The 19320-nt window shown below is 41.6% G+C and overlaps 2 long non-coding RNA genes across 9 annotated transcripts in view; one reads left to right on the top strand and one right to left on the bottom strand.

Annotated features, from left to right (window-relative positions):
- LOC129646775 (uncharacterized) lies at positions 1-5482 on the top strand. The gene is made up of 2 exons (XR_008712174.1): positions 1-788; positions 5319-5482. It is a non-coding gene; the product is annotated as an uncharacterized LOC129646775 (long non-coding RNA).
- LOC129646774 (uncharacterized) overlaps positions 5445-19320 on the bottom strand; it is a 23948-nt gene continuing 10072 nt past the window's right edge. The window contains exons 4-6 of one of the 8 annotated variants that reach the window (XR_008712167.1): positions 14043-14226; positions 11664-11794; positions 10151-10597 (exon numbers count right to left, since the gene is read on the bottom strand). This is a non-coding gene — a long non-coding RNA (uncharacterized LOC129646774). Of the gene's footprint in view, positions 6717-8334; positions 8352-9308; positions 9325-10150; positions 10598-11663; positions 11815-14042; positions 14227-19320 lie in introns of those variants that run through there. The other 7 variants (XR_008712168.1, XR_008712164.1, XR_008712165.1 and 4 more) reach the window with 7 other exon arrangements.

The raw sequence follows: 19320 nt of genomic DNA on the forward strand, positions 1-19320 counted from the left end.
TTTGAAACATGCGGAAGGGGCGTGTGGGCTGGAGGTCGCTGGCCCTTCTGCGAATCGGTCGAGCAACGCTGGAGTGGGAAGCTGGGTCAACGGAGACCTAGATACGGGGTTAGGCCGGGAGCGGTCACAGCTTCATTCATTGGGCAGCTACCAGGGCTTGCCACGCGCTGTGAGGCACTGTGTCGAAGCCCCTCCTTTCCTCCCCAGAGCTTAGCTCTGTCCGCTCCACACCAACCTCCAAGCGTAAATAAAGTTCCCTCCCTTTGGCTCAGCCTTTTAAGGAGCCTTTGTGACCGCGGAGGGTGGTTTGCTCTGACACTAACCAAACTTCACCTTCTGGAGGGCCACTTGCCCAGGTCCCGTTTGTGGCCATGGTATGGATCTTAGCAACGTGTCCACACGATCATGTTTTTATAAATTTAGCAAAACTGGCGGTATCAGTATTTTAATCCACATCTGTTAAGACAACTGCCTCTTTCCACTGGGACTTTCCGGTCTGGGAGCATTGAAGTAGCCAGGGGCAACTTGGGGCGTTTTTAGGTAGGTCTTCTCTTGACTAGGGCTTGATTGTGTCTACTTGGGCTGCCTTTGGGTTCTGGGTTGTACAGAGTCCCGATGAGAGACTCAGTAAAGATAAAAGGGAAACAGTTGCGTTTCTGAAGTGCCTCCAAATCTCGGATGGTGGCAGCCTCCTCCCTCCACCCCTCCCATCAATGAAAGAAGGACGGAGTGTGGTGAAAGAGAACCATCAGAAGAACTGCAGTCATGGGTCCTCTCTCTGTGTCAGGGTAAGTGTGGAATCCTTGAACAGACACAGAAGCTGCTGAACCGGCTGTGAGTGAATATGCATGCAAACATGTCTTTTATTTTTTCTCAAGCCAAGTATATTTTTGATCTGTTTCCCTGGAGACCGGAATAGGAAGAAGCTTTACTAAGTGGAGTATAATTTTGCCGACTCCACTTCCTTTCCCGTTCTCCAAGTTAGTCATCCTGTCTATTCACCTGAACTGGTTTTATCCCAGGTTACTTAACTTATTTGTTGCTGAATTTAACTTTTCTCTCCTAACTGACTCTCCTTTGCTACCAATGCTCTTTTCAAATGTAAGTCCTGTCCACCTCTACTTAAAATCTTTCAGTGGCTCCCCTTTGCTTTTAGAATTAATACTCAAATCTCCAGCCAGCATGGTCAGACCCAGCTCTCTCCAGATTCATTCCATTGATCTTTTACTTCTCCAATGGGCCATGCGTGTTTCCTGATACAAAGGTTTTGCACGTTTTCTTTCACCCATTTTTATATATGCCTCAGTTTATCTGTTAACACCACAAAAACTTGGGACAATAAATTTTTGCTACTTACACACTCAGTTTATGATAATTTGTTACAGCAGCTCTAGAAAACTAATATACTCACCAAGACTTGTTATTTTCCATTTTTAAAAAAAAATTTAAATATAAATTTATTTATTTTAATTGGAGGCTAATTACAATATTGTATTGGTTTTGCCATACATTGACATGAATCCGCCACGGGTGTACATGTGTTCCCCATCCTGAACCCGCCTCCCATCTCCTTCCCCATCCCATCCTTCTGGGTCATCCCAGTTATTTTCCATTTTTAAAATGATCATTATAGCCATCCTTTTGGGTGTGAAGTGGTATCTCATAGTTTTGGATTGTATTTCTTTAATGCAGGTGATTTTGAACTTTTACATGCTTATTAGCCATTTTTATATCTTTCTTGGATCCTCTGTTCATTTTTCAATCGGATTATGGGTCTTTTATTATTAAGTTTTAGAAGTTTTTGTTTTTATAAATCTAGAAAGAAGTCCTTTATCCTTTATGTGTGTTTGTGTGTGTTAGTTGCTCAGTTGTGTCCAACTCTTTGCAACCCTATGGACTGTAACTCGACAGTCTCCTCTGACTATGGGATTTTCCAGGCAAGAATACTGGAGTGGGTTGCCAATTCCCTTCTCCAGGGAATCTTCCTGACCCAGGGATCGAACCTGGGTCTCCTGCATTACAGGCATATTCTTTATTGTCTGAGCCACTGGGGAAGCCCCTTTTATCCTTCATACATTTTGCAAACATTTTCTCCTCTGCTCAGGTGGTCTTTTCCCTTTCTTGATGGTATTCTTTGAAGCATGAAAGGTTTTACTTTTGATGAAGTCCAATTTATCTATTTTTTCTTTTGTTGCAGTGTTTTTGGTGTTTTATCTGGTGCCCTTCTATCTTGACCTAGTTCAAATGTTCTCCCACAAGGAAGACAGCATTCCTCTGATGCATGCTCTCACAAAACCATTTTTGTAATTACAGATTTATTGGAGAGATTTATTCAATTGTCTTTCCCTCTAGATGATAAACTCCAGAAGAGTTTATCCATTGTGTCCCCAGCAGAGTGCCTGCTATATAGCAGGTGCTCAGAGTTGTTGAATGAATAAATGTGGACTTGACTCAATGGACCATTCCCTGTGTGAAACACTCTTCATGTGGTCTTGATAACGTTCACTCTTCTGCTTCTCCTACTTCCCGGCTGCTCCTCGGGCTGTTCCGCTGGTTCCTCTTCCTTTACTTTTCCTGTGGTCATAGGCCCTTTTCTCTTCTCACTCTCTGTACTCTCTTTGCCTCTTGCCAAGACTTTAATTGCATACTTAAAGCTGCTGCTAAGTCACCTCAGTCATGTTCGACTCTGTGCAACCCCAGAGATGGCAGCCCACCAGGCTCCCCCGTCCCTGGGATTCTCCAGGCACGAACACTGGAGTGGGTTGCCATTTCCTTCTCCAGTGCATGAAAGTGAAAAGTGAAAGTGAAGTCGCTCAGTTGTGTCTGACTCCTAGCAACCCCATGGACTGCAGCCTACCAGGCTCCTCCATCCATGGGATTTTCCAGGCAAGAGTACTGGAGTGGGGTGCCATTGCCTTCTCCGATACTTAAAGCTAATGACACTCAACTGTTTCCTACCTAGATGGTTCTCCTCAACTGCAGACCACTGAAAAAACTGTGTATGTTTTTTGTTAAGTGAAACGTTCTATAAATGGCAATTAGGTCAAGTTGGTTGATAGTGTTGTTCTTGCCTTCTGTGTTCTTATGACTTTCTGTCAGCACGTTCTATAAATTATTGACAAAGGAATATTGAAATCTGAATATAATTGTTGATTAGTCCTTGCAGTTCTATCAGTTTTTGCATTGTGAATCTTGGAGCTCTGTTTTTAGGAGCATAAACACTTCGGATTGTTATGCTCCTTTGATGAATTGACCTTTTTATCATTATAAATTATCCTCTTTATTGTTGGTTATATTTTTTCTCTGAAATCTACTTTGATATTATTATAGCCACTCTGGCTTTCTTTTAGTACCAGCATGGTATGTCTTTTTCTATCCTTTTACTTTTACCTAGTTATGTCTTTATATTTAAAGTATATTTAAAAGAAATTATTTGTCTGACTGAGCCATATCTTAGTTGTGGTACGCAGCATCTTCAATCTTCATTGCGGCATGTGGGATCTTTTAGTGTTGACAGGCAAGTTCTTAGTTGCAGATGGCATGCAAGATCTGGTTCCCTGATCAAGCCTGGGCCCCCTGCTTTGGGAGCACAGAGTCTTAGCTGCTGGACCACCAGGGAAGTTCCTAAAGTGTATTTATTTCACTTATCCTTATTCCTTCTCCAGTGTTTTTCCTTTCTTTATGTAGATCCATTTCCTTTTCTCTAAAGAACTTCTTCTAACATTTCTTGCAAGGCAGATCTATTGGCAACAAATTCCTTCAGTTTTTTGTTTGTCTGAGAGAGTCTGTTTCTCCTCCACTTTTGAAGAATAATTTTGCAGGCTACAGAATTCTAGGTTGGTAGTTTTTTCTCTCAACACTTTAAATATTTCAGTCCACTTTCCTCTTGCTTGCATGGTTTCTGAGAAGTTGGATGTAATTCTTGTCTTTGCTCCTCTATAAGTAAGGTGTTTTCCTGTCTGGTTTCTTTCAGTATTTTTTCTTTATCTTTGACTTCTATAGCTGTAAAATATTAGTAGTGTAGTGAATCTAGTCCCAGACCTTCCACCTTCACAACAATTAATTCAAAATTAATCACAGACTGTTTTTTGTTTCTTTTTATCTTTTTCTTGCCTTCTTTTAAGATGTATACTACAAACTGTAATATCACCATCTACATGTGGCAAGAAGGTCAGTATTTTATAAGAAACCAAGAGTTACAGCTAATCCTTAGGTAACCTGGGACATAACTTAAGAACTAGGTGATTTAGGACCTTAAGTAAAATTGTGACTGGGTCATGTTATCATGCCCACAACATCAGAAGTGCTTCAGTTCCCTGCCATCATGGGGACTCAGCTTGTTTCTTTCCTTGATTTTCCTACTCTTCCTGCTAGCAGTCAACCCCTTCAGTCTCTTCTCTGAATATCATTTGTTTGTTCACTGATTTTGCTTACTCATGGCTTCTGCTTTTTTGTGGCCTCAAAACCTCTGCAACCTGCCCACTCTTTTTTGTGTTAACTCAATTTCACAACCTATTATCACCTTATTCATCTCAGTTTCAGCTGTACAAGAGAGTGAATCTGATTGATTCATTTAGGCATGGTCAATTCTGTTGGCAACGCTCTTGTGCCAGGTCACATCATGGTCATCATTCATTTATTTACCTATTTAGCAAATATGCAAAGGGCATTGGCTCACATTCAGGTAATCTATCATAAGGTAGGTGCCCAATCCTGGGCTAATAGCTGTGGTTGGAGTAGAGTGGAGGATGAGGTCATAAAGTGGTAACAGCATGGATATCTACCAATATATTTAAGAAACTGTCTTAGGAAGGGGTTGTGGTCATACCACGCATTCTAAGCATTTTAACTGGTATAAGCTTTGACCAGTTCAGGAAACAAATTCCAGCAAGACTTTTGGCAGAAATCATTGAAAGTAATTCAAAATTAAGACCCCTGGTTCCAGGTGTGGTGGCATTTGCCTATAGTCCCAGCTACTCTGGAGGCTGAGGCTGGAGGATCATTTAAGCCCAGGAGTTCTGGGCTGTAGTGCGCTATGCTGATTAGGTGTCTGCACTAAGTTTGGCATCAATATGGTGACCTCCCGGGAGTGCAGGATCAACAGGTTGCCTAAGGAGGGGTGACCAGCCCAAGTTCAGAACCCTCATGCTGAGAGAGTGGTATTTTACATAACTGGTGAATAAAAGTGTCTTTTGAAATATAAGTACTGAAGGTGACAGAGTTAATTTGGGGGATGGGAAGCAGAGGTCACTTAATGTGAAACTGAAGAGTTAATTCATATTCTGGCCTGATGAATAATTGTCCCATCTTTGCTGCAGGAGCGCTTTTAAGGTTAAGATTCCCTATGAAATTCTGTGCCCTAAACCCATGAGAGACGTCTTGATCTGGAAGACCGTCTGAGGAAAGAAGCTTAGAATGTTTGATTTTGAACATGGATTAACTACACAGTTCAAAAATTTTAATAAACTGATCCACATAGTAACTATTGAATTGATCCTCCTGGAATAATATCAGCCAAAAATGGGAATTTGACATTGGCATCTTCTTTCCTATTAACAGATTCAGCTTGCTGCCTTCCTCCCCACTCTATTCCTCCCTCTCTGCTTTCCTCCCTTCCTCCCTCCCTTCCTCTTTCAAAATGTTTTTTGCTTTTCAAGGAATTAAAAAGTACATCATATTATTAAGAAATTAAGAAATATATCAATCACTTAAATACATTACATGAATATGTATAGTTTAAAGATTAATCATCCAATGAACTTTCATAAACGCACTATTTAGGTTAAGAAACAGTATATTATGAGGATTCCATAATGCTCCCTGTGGGCCCTTCCACAATTATATCCCCCTCCCTCCTCCACAGAGATAACCTCTGCCTGACTTCTATGTGAGTTATCTTCTAGTCTCTATAATTATCCTTACAATTCCTAATACCTAATATTCCTCTACCATACATTGTTTTGCTTCATAAAACAGTAACATGCACAAAACTAGTTTAGTAGGTCAGTGTACAGTTCCTCTTTAGATGCAGGCCCCCAGGAGAAGGTGAAATGATGGTCTCTGGATCAGAGGTAACCTCACATTCCCTGAAAATTTACAAGGCAAAAGCACAAGTGAGTCTATGGGAAATAGGACTCATCAAAATTGGCCTCCATGGCACAGTGAAGTGTCAGCCAAATACAGGCCATCAGGCAGGGAAGTGATCAGGAAGAGTGAGTGGCTGAGTATTTTGTGATTTGAAGTTCCTGTGGCCTACTTCCAACTCCTGGGAATGGTTCGGAGCAAAACATTTTTGTGAGAGTGAAATAAATATCTTCACATAATGCAGACAGGAGGGCATCAAGGGAAGAGCAGGAACTTCATTCACACATGGTCAAGACAAGCTTTCTGGTGATGCTTCAAACACCAGAACCAGCTAAAGATTTATGGTCAACCAGAAGGGCTGTGGGAATGAGCCCTTCAAAAAGAAGAGATGATGTTGATGGTAATGATGGTAACTGAATGCTTACTGTGAGACCCACATGGAGCTAAGCAGTGTCCACAATTGTCTCATTTAATCTTCATAACAATCCAGAGAGGTAGATATTAATATAATGCTTGTTGTCCAAATGAAGAGATTGAGCCTCTGAGAGTTTTTTAATTAAAAAACTGGCCCAGCGTCACACAGCTGGTAAATTGCTTCACAGGTTTTCCAGGGATCAGGGCCACATTATCTGCTGGGAGAGAGATGAAGAGACTAGCACAGGTGGTGAGCTGATGGGAGCATGCTTGGGCTTGTGGCAATAATAAAATTAAGGGAATTCCCTGGTGGCCCAGAATTTAGACTCTGTGCTTTCACTGCAAAGGGCCTGGGTTCAATCCCTGGTCAGGGAACTAAGATCCTATAAACCACACTGCCAGAAGAAAAATGGCAGCATTTACTGCATGTGCACTAAGTACCTGACGCAGTGCTAAGCACTTTGCTGCTGCTGCTAAGTTGCTTCAGGCGTGTCCAACTCTGTGCGAACCCATAGACGGAAGCCCACTAGGCTCCTCTGTCCCTGGGATTCTCCAGGCAAGAACACTGGAGTGGGTTGCCATTTCCTTCTCCAATGCATGAAAGTGAAAAGTGAAAGGGAAGTCGCTCAGTCGTGCCCGACTCTTAGCGACCCCATGGACTGCAGCCCACCAGGCTCCTCTGTCCATGGGATTTTCCAGGCAAGAGTACTGGAGTGGGATGCCATTGCCTTCCCCGGCTAAGCACTTTACATGCATTAATTTGAGGTGAAATAAAACCCAAATACACAGAACTGGCACATGAGGGACCAAGCTTGAGGCTTTTGAAAGAGTTAGAAGTACCCCTTTAGCCACATCAAACGGACAAAAAAAATAAATAAAATTCTAGTTATACTGTAGATGTTTTTTCTCATCAGAGATATCTATTTATTCAAAATTTATTTATGAAGTGCCTCTTGTCTCCCAGGTATTGTTTTAGGCACTGAGAACATAGCAGAGAACAGAACAGGCTCAAGGAGAAAAGGAAAGTTCAGAAGCATATAAAGAAATATTCAGAAGCGTCTGTATTTTTGACCCTCTGATCAATGCCACCAGAAAAGGAAAAAAGAAAAAAACTGTTACATTTGCTACTGTGCTACTAAATTGTGTCCTTGCCTAATTTGATTTCAGCAAGGCTTTACTGTGAACCACTAATGTGCCAGGTACCATGTGTGGAGGCACTGGCCCAAAGATGAAGATGAGGTTTCTCTCCTTGAGAAGCGCAGTGTGGGAGACAGACAGGTAATTGGATAATTATATTATTGATGATTTGTGCTATGATTGGGGTATGAACAGAATTCCGTAGGAGCAGAGAATAGTGACTAATCCTGCCTGAGGGTGTCAGCTAATGTTTAACCAAAGAGAGGACATGTTAACTGGGTCTAAGGGAGGATAGGAGATGGCCAGATGGAGATGGAGAGAAAAGACATCTAGGGAGGAGTTGTTTGTGGATAGAGTGACGAAGGGACTGGTGCTGAGTTCTGAAACATGGCCTGTACATGGACAGTCTGGATCCCTTAGACAATGGTGGGATGGGTTAGTCCACAGGGTTAATGATTTATTGAAAAGAGGATTGAGGCTTGTTAAATGACTGAGTTGATAAACAACCCACTGACTGTTTCTCTATGCAGAAACCATTCAGGCATCCATCATAGTTTCTCCACTTTGTGTTTAAGCTGACTGTTTCTCTATGCAGAAACCATTCAGGCATCCATCATAGTTTCTCCACTTTGTCTTCAGCTTAAAGCGCCGCCGTTCATATTTGGGGAGGGCAGTGTAAATTGGTATGGCCCACATGAAAAGCAGATTTGCACTATCTGTAAAATTACAAATGGTATATATGTCTTATGACCAAGCAGTTTCCCTTCTAGGACTATATCTTCAGAAGCACTCACTCACACATGGAATAACTTATGCATCACATTGTTGTTTCAGTTCAGTTCAGTTCATTCACTCAGTTGTGTCCAACTTTTTGCAACCCCATGGACTGCAGCACGCCAGGCTTCCTTGTCCATCACCAACTCCTGGAGCTTACTCAAACTCATGTCCATTGAGTCAGTGATGCCATCCAACCATCTCATCCTTTGTCGTCCCCTTCTCCTCCTGCCTTCAATCTTTCCCAGCTTCAGGGTCTTTTAAATGAGTCAGTTCTCAGCAAGTGGCCAAAGTATTGGGAGTTTCAGCTTCAGCATCAGTCCTTCCAATGAATATTCAGGACTGATTTCCTTTAGGATCCAAGGTTGGATCTCCTTGCTGTCCAAGGGACTCTCAAGAGTCTTCTCCAACACCACAGTTCAAAAGCATCAATTCTTTGGCGCTCAGCCTTCTTTACAGTCGAACTCTCACATCCATGCATGACGACTGGAAAAACCATAGCTTTGACTAGATGGACCTTTGTTGGCAAAGTAATGTCTCTGCTTTTTAATATGCTGTCTAGTTTGGTCATAACTTTTCTTCCAAGGAGCAAGTGTCTTTTAATTTCATGACTTCAGTCACCATCTGCAGTGATTTTGGAGCCCCCCAAAAAAGTCTGTCACTGTTTCCATTGTTTCTCCATCTATTTCCCATGAAGTGATTGGACCAGATGCCATGGCCTTAGTTTTCTGAATGTTGAGTTTTAAGCCCACTTTTTCACTCTCCTCTTTCACTTTCATCAAGAGGCTCTTTAGTTCTTCTTCACTTTTGGCATAAGGGTAGTGTCATCTGCATATCTAAGGTTATTGATATTTCTCCCAGCAATCTTGATTCCAGCTTGTGCTTCATCCAGCCCAACGTTTCTGATGATGTACTCTGCATATAAGTTAAATAAGCATTACTGTTAACATTCAGAAAACGAAGATCATGGCATCTGGTCCCATCACTTCATGGGAAATAGATGGGGAAACAGTGGCAGACTTTATTTTTCTGGGCTCCAAAATCACTGCAGATGGTGATTGCAGCCATGAAATTAAAAGACGCTTACTCCTTGGAAGGAAAGTTATGACCAACCTAGATAGCATATTCAAAAGCAGAGACATTACTTTGCCAACAAAGGTTCATCTAGTCAAGGCTATGGTTTTTCCTGTGGTCATGTATGGATGTGAGAGTTCGACTGTAAAGAAGGCTGAGCGCCAAAGAATTGATGCTTTTGAACTGTGGTGTTGGAGAAGACTCTTGAGAGTCCCTTGGACTGCAAGGAGATCCAACCAGTCCATTCTGAAGGAGATCAGCCCTGGGATTTCTTTGGAAGGAATGATGCTAAAGCTGAAACTCCAGTACTTTGGCCACCTCATGCGAAGAGTTGACTCATTGGAAAAGACTCTGATGCTGGGAGGGATTGGGGGCAAGAGGAGAAGGGGACGACAGAGGATGAGATGGCTGGATGGCATCACTGACTCGATAGACATGAGTCTGAGTGAACTCTGGGAGTTGGTGATGGACAGGGAGGCCTGGCATGCTGCGATTCATGGGGTCGCAAATAGTCGGACACGACTGAGCTACTGATCTGATCTGATCTGAAAGCAAAAGACTGGATACAAATTAAAAGTTCATCAAGAGGGGATTGGTTAAATAAAGTATGGTATCTCTTTAAGATGGGTTACTAGTCAGTTTAAAAAGAAAACAAAGCATAAGGTAGTTCTTTATAGTACTGTTTGGAATGATACATTGCTGAAGGAAAAAGCAAAAAGCAGGCCATTTGTATAAATTGGGGATGGAGAGAATTCAAGTCTTCCGTGGAATGTTCCAACAAAGAACCCTGGGCTGCCCTGCCTCCAGGCTCCTTGTGATATGTCATAAGAAAGGTCAGCTGAGGAGTCTTCTGTGACTTGTAGCCAAAAGCATCCAGTTACAACTCTGAGGTCTGTAGAGATCTTTATGTTTGGACCAGGAATAATGCAGAAGAGTGAAATCTTTGATTTGCAGAAACTCTCCAGTTGACTCGATTTTAACTCCAATGGGCATCCCCAAGTGCCTTCTCCCTCTGGGTATGCTGAGCTCTGGATCTCTGGGCAGCCAGTCCTTCACATGATGCAGATGTGGGGCTTCAGTGCAGAGACGCAATCTGGAGAATTCAACCTGCCTCCTTTTAAAAGACAGCCTCATCAAAACAAAAAAATGCTGAATGCCTGAAAGAATGTGTGTGCAGTTAGGGGCAAGAGGGTAGTGCACTGGATGCTAAAATCAAACCTTATAATGTGGAATTTAGACAAGCCATTCTCTGCCTGCAGAGTTCAGTTCAGTTCAGTTGCTCAGTCTGGTTCGGCTCTTTGCAACCCCATGGACTACAGCACGCCAGGCCTCGCTGTCCATCACCAACTCCTGGAGTTTACCCAAACTCATGCCCATTGAGTCGGTGGTGCCATCCAACCATTTTGCCTGCCAAAGGATCCAGATAGTCCTGCCTTGCCACAGTGACTGTAGAGCTGAGAAGTCTCTGGACCAAGCCATGTGATCTGAGAACTTGTCCACATAGCTGAAAGTGTCCTCTCAGTGTCATTCAGAAAATTTCAAGGACTCACTGTCACTCACTCATCTATTCTTTCAAGAAAATTATTTGTCCCCTGCACTCTATTAGGTGCTAGAGATACAACAGTGAGCAGAACTGAACTGGCCTTGCCTTTATTGACTTCCTGTCTGGAGGAGGAGATGGCCATTAGTTGAATATTATCCAATAGGTATACAATGGTAGCTGAACAAAATATGGTAAAGGAAGTGTTCATGGTGGATAAAAGTGGTTAAGAAAGATACCTGTATTTGAATAGGATCAGGGAAGGCCTACCTGAGGAAATGATACTTGAGCTGACATCTGAAGAATGAGTGAGATAATTAGGTGATGTGGGAGAAAAGTGTTCCAGCAGAACAAATAGTTCCTGCAAAGGCCCTGGGATTGGGGTAGAATAGAACACTCAAAGAATTGGAAGAAGGCTGGTGTGGTTAGAGGGCAGAGGTGGGGTGGGGGTTGCTGGGAGGTGAGACTAAAGACTGGAAAGGCAAAACCAAGAGACATATATTTTTGTAAGAGCCAAGGAATACCATTTGTGGTATAGAGTATTGGTTGTTCTTCAATATCCTTTCCCCCCCTCTATTCTTTCAGTGTTTAAATCCTAGAGTTTTGGCTACCCATTTAAAAGATAACTTTCCATACTCACTTGCATATGGATTTGCCCATGTGACCAAGTTCTGATCAGCAGGTTGTGAGCAAAGGACAGGCTTCCATTTCCTCCTATTTCCTTCTCATCGGCTGAAATCTTCTCGCTGGACTGGAGGAGACATCCTAGACCTTGAGATGGAAGCCATATGCTGAGGATGGCAAAGCAGGAAAACAGAAACTAGATCCCCATCATCATGAAGCATCCATTGCAGCCCCAGGCTGTTAAACTCAGACTATATGTGACATGTTGATAAATTTCTGGTGCTTCCCTCGTGGCTCAGATGGTCAAGCATCTATCTGCAATGCTGGAGACCCAGGTTCCATCCCTGGGTCAGGAAGATCCCCTGGAGAAGGAAATGGCAACCCACTCCAGTACTCTTGCGTGGAAAATCCCATGGACAGAGGAGCCTGGTAGGCTACAGTCCATGGGGCCACAAAGAGTCAGACACGACTGGGTGACTTTACTTACTTACTGATAAATTTCTAACCTGTTTAAACTATATATATATAGTCTTTATCATGAAAGTTACACCTGTATTCTTATTTACTGTTACAGACTGAATGTTTGTGTCCCCTCAAAGTTCATATGGTGAAATCCTAACCCCAATGGTATTAGAAGGCAGGGCCTTTGAGAGGTGATTAGGTCATGAGGGTGGAGCTCCCATGAATGGGATTAGTGTCTTTATGAAAGAGGCTCCAGAGAGCACTCTTGCCCCTCCTGCCATGTGAGGACACAGTGAGAACACATCTGTGAGCCAGGAGGGGGGCTCTCACCAGACACTGAACCTGCCAGCACTTTGGTCTTGGACTGCCCAACCTCCAGAATTGTGAGAAATAAATGTTTGTTATTCAGGCCACCAGCCTATGGGACTTTTGTTATGGGAGCCTGGAAGGACTAAGACAGTGACACACCACTGAAGTGTTCTCCGTGACAGAATCAGATTTCTGTCTTGAAGTGATCACTCTGGCTGCTGAGTGGAAGGCAAAAGCAGAACTACTGGAGCCCCTGTCAAGGAGAACGGTGTCTTGGACCTGCAAAATAGCTATGAAGATTGTACTGGAGTCTATTAGAACACCTTTCAGCTGGTGTAGTGGAAAGAGCATAGACTCTGCTCTCAGGGATGGTTAGGTTCTGCTCCTGGAGCCACTCCTTTGTCGCTGTGACCTTGGGCAAGTTACTTAGCATCTCTGAGTCTCATCTATAAATACAAATTGAGGTTCTCTGTAGGGTAGGAGCTATATGGTTAATTTTAAGGTGGCTTTCAGACTTGAATTGCAACATCAGCTCTTCCCTGGGTCGGCAGCCTGCCGTCTTACCCCCCAGAGACTTTGGACCTCCATAATAAATCTTTCCTTAAGATGAATGTGCCAATCCTTTAAGATAAATCCCCCCTCTGAACTGTCTATCTACACACCATATTAGTTTTGTTTCTCTGAAGAACTCTGACTAATAAAGGGTAAACTTTCTATCAATTTATAATATACATAATAGTGAGTGCACAATTATGAAGGGCACAGATCGCTGATTTTGTACAGAGTGAACACATTCAACCACCATCCACAAGAAGATATAGAACATTGGAATTCCATGAAGGTAGCTGTGTCAAAGGCATAGTGTTTCACTCTAAATCCCTACGTAAAAACAGATATAAGAATCAGCAAAACTACAATCCCATGGATAACATTTACAACAAAATTAGATGGCAAGATATCCCCCATGAAACCCAAAATATAAGTGGGTGAGGACAAGGCACCAAGACCCAGAATTGGCACGTGTGCAGAAGCAAGCAGAGGAAGCAGTGAGCTTTTGATGAACCTAAGAATAGGAGGGACATAAAGATAACTGATAGGTGCTGGTGGGTCAATTTATAGCAGAAACTGGAAGGGGTTTTACCTAATCCCTGAGTGGTGCAGCAGCAGCAAGCAGTCTCCAGGAAGGTTTGATGTAAATGAGTACTCTAGCCCTAGTGAACTCTCAAGATGGGCCGGCCATCAGGGCTCTTTGCCAGGACAGGAGCCCACGCTAAGAAGAAAGTACTTGGAGAAGAATCAAAACTGGGCAGGATAGGTACAACAAAGATAAAGACAAGACAAGGCTCAGACAAGAATGGGGAGGGGAGCAGAGCCAAGAAACCTTAGAAAGCATGCTGCCACATTTTTTATTACTACATAAGAATAGCAGAAAAGGGAACTCTGAACTTAGGAGATGCACTCTGACCGGAGTCGGATACAGCTGAGCTCGCACACACACACACATACACACACACACTGAGCACATCCTAGTATAGGCCTTATGGTGAATATATATATATATATTATATATTTCTGTAGGTTGTAAACCTAGGAGTTAAAATTCTGGGTCACAGGATATACATACGTTCAGCTTTAGTAGGTACTGTAACGTGTTTTCCACAGTGCTTCTATCAATTTGGGGGCTTCCCTGGTGGTTCAGTGATAACCAATTCACCTGCTAAGCAGGAGACATGGATTCAATCCCTGGGTCGGGAATATCCCCTGGAGAAGGAAATGGCAACCACTCCAGTATTCTTGCCTGGGAATTCCTGTGGACAGAGGAACCTGGTGGGCTACAATCCATGGGGTCGTAGAGTCAGACATGACTTAGCAACTAAGCAACAACAGCCTATCAATGTATACTCATTAACCAGTGTGCAAGAGTTCTTGTTGCTCATATTCTTACCCACACTTGCTGTTTTCTGTCTGTTTTCATTTTAGCCATTTTGATGGACTATAGTGAAATCTCACTGTGGTTTTAATTTACATTTTTCCTGGTGTCTAATGAGGGTTAGCACTTTTTCAAAAGCTTAATGGCCATTTAGAGTTCCCATTTATAAAACACCTGTTCAAGTCTTTTATCCATTTAAAAAATTGAGTTGTCTCTCTTTTCCTTATTGATTTATTCATTTTTATGATTCTGAGATTCATCTTATATTCTATAACCAGTCCTTTGGCAGATATATATTGGTTTAGCCAAAAAGTTTGTTTGGGTTTCCGATAGATATTATGGACATTATGGAAAACCCAAACAAACTTTTTGGCTAACTCAGTATTTCTTCTTCCATTTTCTGGGTTTCCTTTTTTATTCTGTCAATGATGACTTTTGATAAATATAAGTTCTCAATTTTAGTGTAGTCCAGTTTATCAATTTTTTTCATTTGGTTAGTTATTTTAAATTTTATGTCCTGTTTACAAAATCTTTGTCTACTCCAAATCATGGAAATATTTTGTTAAGTTATCATCAAGAAGCTGTATTCAGTCTATGGTCCATTTAGAATTGATTTTTGTGTATAGAATTGATTTTTGTGTATAGTGTGAGGTAGAGATTAATTGTCTGGCACCTTTTATTGGGAAAAAAAATCATCCTTTCCCCTGGGTATTAGAACTTCATCATAAATCAAGTAACCATAAATTTAGGGGTCTGTTCATGGAGTTTGCTCCATTTGTCTATCCAATATCATGCTGTTTTAGATATTATAGATTTATAATAAGTTTGGATATCTGGTTATTGGGTAGATAAACCTTCCAACTTCTTTTTCTTCAGTACTGTCTTTACTCTTTTGGCTCTTTGATTTCCATATAAATTTTAGAGTCAGCCTATCAATTTCCATTGAAACATCTACTGGGGATTTTATTGGGATTGCATTTAATCTTTTGACAAATCTGGGAGAAGTAGACACACTATTGAGTTTTACAATCCATTAGTATATATTTTTCTCTTTATTTAGGTTTTCTTTTTTTTACTACTGTTTCCTAGTTTTGCATGTAGAATCTTGAATATTTTTCATTAGATTTATTTCTTGGTATTTGATGCTTTTTTGATGTATGATAAATGACATCACTTTAAAAATTTCAATTCTAATTGAAATTATATATATAGAAATACAATTATATATAGAAATACAATTGATTTTAGAATATTGACCCTTATATCTGGTGACCTTGATGAACTCTTTTGTTAGTTTCATACATTTTTTTTTTCTTCATGTACAGTCTTGTAATCTCTAAATAAAGTTTTCTTTCCATCTTTATACCTTTTATTCCTTTTCAGTTCAGATCTCCAGTATAATGTTGAACAGAAGTAACAATAGAGACATTCTTGTCTTGGTTTTAGTATCAGGAGGAAATCTTTTAGTATTTCACTAGTAATTATAATATCTGATGTGGTGGGGGTCCTGCACAGTTGTGTGATTCTTTGAGGAGAACATCTCGATAAAGAGAATGACTTAGCCTGGGGCATTGGAGCCTGAATGGGGTGAGAAGGATCTTGCAGTAGAAGGGTGGTACAGTACGGGGCTTCAGAGCCCAGGAAGACTAAGGAGGGCATGTTAGGCAGCCTGGTGTGGTGTGTTGGTGCCCCAATAGGGGGAGGCAAAGGTCTACATGTGGTGAGAGGTATTAGACCCCCAAAGGGTAAGGAGAACTTTTACATAAGGGATGGCCTGGCACAGGGTATCAGAACCCTAGTTCAGATAGAAAGACATTTATGGAAGATTTGCAGAGGAAGGGAAGTGGAGGTTATAGGAGATTGATAACATACAAAGGGTTGAATACAGTCAGGAAATATGTTGAGGAAAGTGGGAAAGAGATTTCTTACTGTTAGAGAAAGAAGTTATAAATATGAAAAGAGGTACAACTAGAATGAATGCTATAGCTATACATGAAAATGCCTGCAGATTACAGAACTACAGCCCACTGTATGGGTTGAATGGCTCCCCACCTCTGCCTCCCCCTCCCCAAAGTTATATCCATATTCTAACCTATAGAACCTACAAATATGACCTTATTTGATAAAAGGGCCTTTGTGAATATAATTAAGATATGGATCTCAAGATGAAATCATCCTGTGTTTTGAATGGGCCCTAAATCTAATGGCAGGTGTCCTAAGAGAAAGTCAGTGGCTCCTGCATTATAGGCAGACTTGAGAGACACAGAGAAGAAGGTGATATGAAGATAGAGGCAGAGATTGGAGTGATATGTATACTAGCAATGGAGTTCCAAGGATTGACACAGTCATCGGAAGCTTAGGAGAAAGGCATGGGATGGATTCTGCCTCAGAGCCTTCAAAAGGAACAAAACCTGCCATCACCTGGATTCTGGACTATGAGAGAAATTCTTAATTATTTCAGACCAGCACGTTTGTGGTAATTTGTTACAGTGACCCCAGAAAACTAATACAGCCACTAAGTCCAAATGAAATATTATCCCAATTTTATGTTGACCCCAGGAACTGTCATAGCATTTCAACACCCTCTGCATAAGGAAACAGGTAACAAAGGGGGAGTTGGAATGGAAACAGCATCTTAACCAATTTTGGTTAAAATACCAGTTCTTCAAATTTTGGAAAAATAATAAAACTCTGAATACATGAATAGGGCCCCTCCCAAGACATTGGAAGGGGTCTGGCCAAGTGAGAGTCCCTGAAGCTTATAAATGATAAGTTTTACAGGTGGGAGGCACAGTGTAGTGTTATAAAGCCAAGCACTAAGTCAGATGGCCTGGGTTCAAATTCTAGTTCAGAACTACCTGGCTGTTGACTTCAAACAAGTTACTTAAGCTTTCTGTGCCCCAGTTTCTTCCTCTGTAAAATATAAATGATAAAAACACTATTTACCTCATGGGGTTATTAACATGGTTAAGTGACACGATACATATAAGTTGCATAATACATGTAACACACATAGAACATGACATACCCCATGGTAAATACTCAATACACATTAGCCATTTTATGATTTACTGGGCCAGCCAGTGTTCTAGGCATTGGGGTGTAACAACAAATGAGAAATGGTCCTTGCTTTCAAGAAGCTCATTTTAGAGGGGAAATAGAATATAAAATGATCACAATACATTTGCTCAATTGGGATCTATATATGTAGTAGGAGAATAAGGAAATATATGAAAAGATAAACACCAAATCTGGAACACTGGTTATTTCATTGGGCAGTTAGTGATAGAGAAAAGAAGGCTATTGGGTAGAAGATGAGGAAATGGAACTATAGGCAATATTTTATTATTTAAACCAGGTTTGTTGTTTTGGCTTCTCTGGTGGCTCAGCAGTAAGGAATCTGCCTGCAGTGCAGGAGCTGCTGGAGACACGGGTTTGATCCATGGATCAAGAAGATCCCCTGGTTGGTTGCATGGCATCCCAACTCCAGTATTCCTGCCTGGAAAATCCCATGGACAGAGGAGCCTGGCAGGCTATTGTCATAGAGTTGCAGTCAGACAAGACTGAAGCAACATAGCACACATGCACACCCTTATTGTTTTACTTTTTATAACTTTTTGTATTTTTCACTTATTGCATAGTGATTTTAAAGATGCCCAACCCTCAATCATAGCCTAGAAACAGTAGAGGTGCTAGACACTGAGGGGCTCTTTGGGCTTGGACAATGAGTTCTCCCACAGGTCTGTGCTAGAGACCTTCTTCTGATTTCTGGACATATTGTGCAGCCTTTGGGAGGAGGATAGAGTCCCCATAACACCTGAGATTGAATTTCCCTCCACCCCAACAGAATCAGACTAGGAGTCAGATTTAATTTAACATCCTGGAATGTGAAGTCAAGTGGGCCTTAGAAAGCATCACTATGAACAAAGCTAGTGGAGGTGATAGAATTCCAGTTGAGCTATTCCAAATCCTGAAAGATGATGCTGTGAAAGTGCTGCACTCAATATGCCAGCACATTTGGAAAACTCAGCAGTGGCCACAGGACTGGAAAAGGTCAGTTTTCATTCCAATCCCAAAGAAAGGCAATGCCAAAGAATGCTCAAACTACTGCACAATTGAACTCATCTCACACGCTAGTAAAGTAATGCTTAAAATTCTCCAAGCCAGGCTTCAGCAATATGTGAACCGTGAACTTCCAGATATTCAAGCTGGTTTTAGAAAAGGCAGAGGAACCAGAGATCAAATTGCCAACATCTGCTGGATCATGGAAAAAGCAAGAGAGTTCCAGAAAAACATCTATTTCTGTTTTATTGACTATGCCAAGGCCTTTGACTGTGTGGATCACAATAAACTGTGGAAAATTCTGAAAGAGATGGGAATACCAGACCACCTGATCTGCCTCTTGAGAAATTTGTATGCAGGTCAGGAAGCAACAGTTAGAACTGGACATGGAACAACAGACTGGTTCCAAATAGGAAAAGGAGTATGTCAAGGCTGTATATTGTCACCCTGTTTATTTAACTTCTGTGCAGAGTACATCATGAGAAATGCTGGACTGGAAGAAACACAAGCTGGAATCAAGATTGCTGGGAGAAATATCAATAACCTCAGATATGCAGATGACACCACCCTTATGGCAGAAAGTGAAGAGGAACTAAAAAGCCTCTTGAGGATAGTGAAAGTGGAGAGTGAAAAAGTTGGCTTAAAGCTCAACATTCAGAAAATGAAGATCATGGCATCCGGTCCCATCACTTCATGGGAAATAGATGGGGAAACAGTGGAAACAGTGGCAGACTTTATTTTTGGGGGCTCCAAAATCACTGCAGATGGTGACCAACCTAGATAGCATATTGAAAAGCAGAGACATTACTTTGCCAACAAAGGTTCGTCTAGTCAAGGCTATGGTTTTTCCTGTGGTCATGTATGGATGTGAGAGTTGGACTGTGAAGAAGGCTGAGCACCGAAGAATTGA

The sequence above is a fragment of the Bubalus kerabau genome, chromosome 3 (assembly GCF_029407905.1).
Source record: "Bubalus kerabau isolate K-KA32 ecotype Philippines breed swamp buffalo chromosome 3, PCC_UOA_SB_1v2, whole genome shotgun sequence".
In the NCBI taxonomy this organism is placed as follows: Eukaryota; Metazoa; Chordata; class Mammalia; order Artiodactyla; family Bovidae; genus Bubalus; species Bubalus kerabau.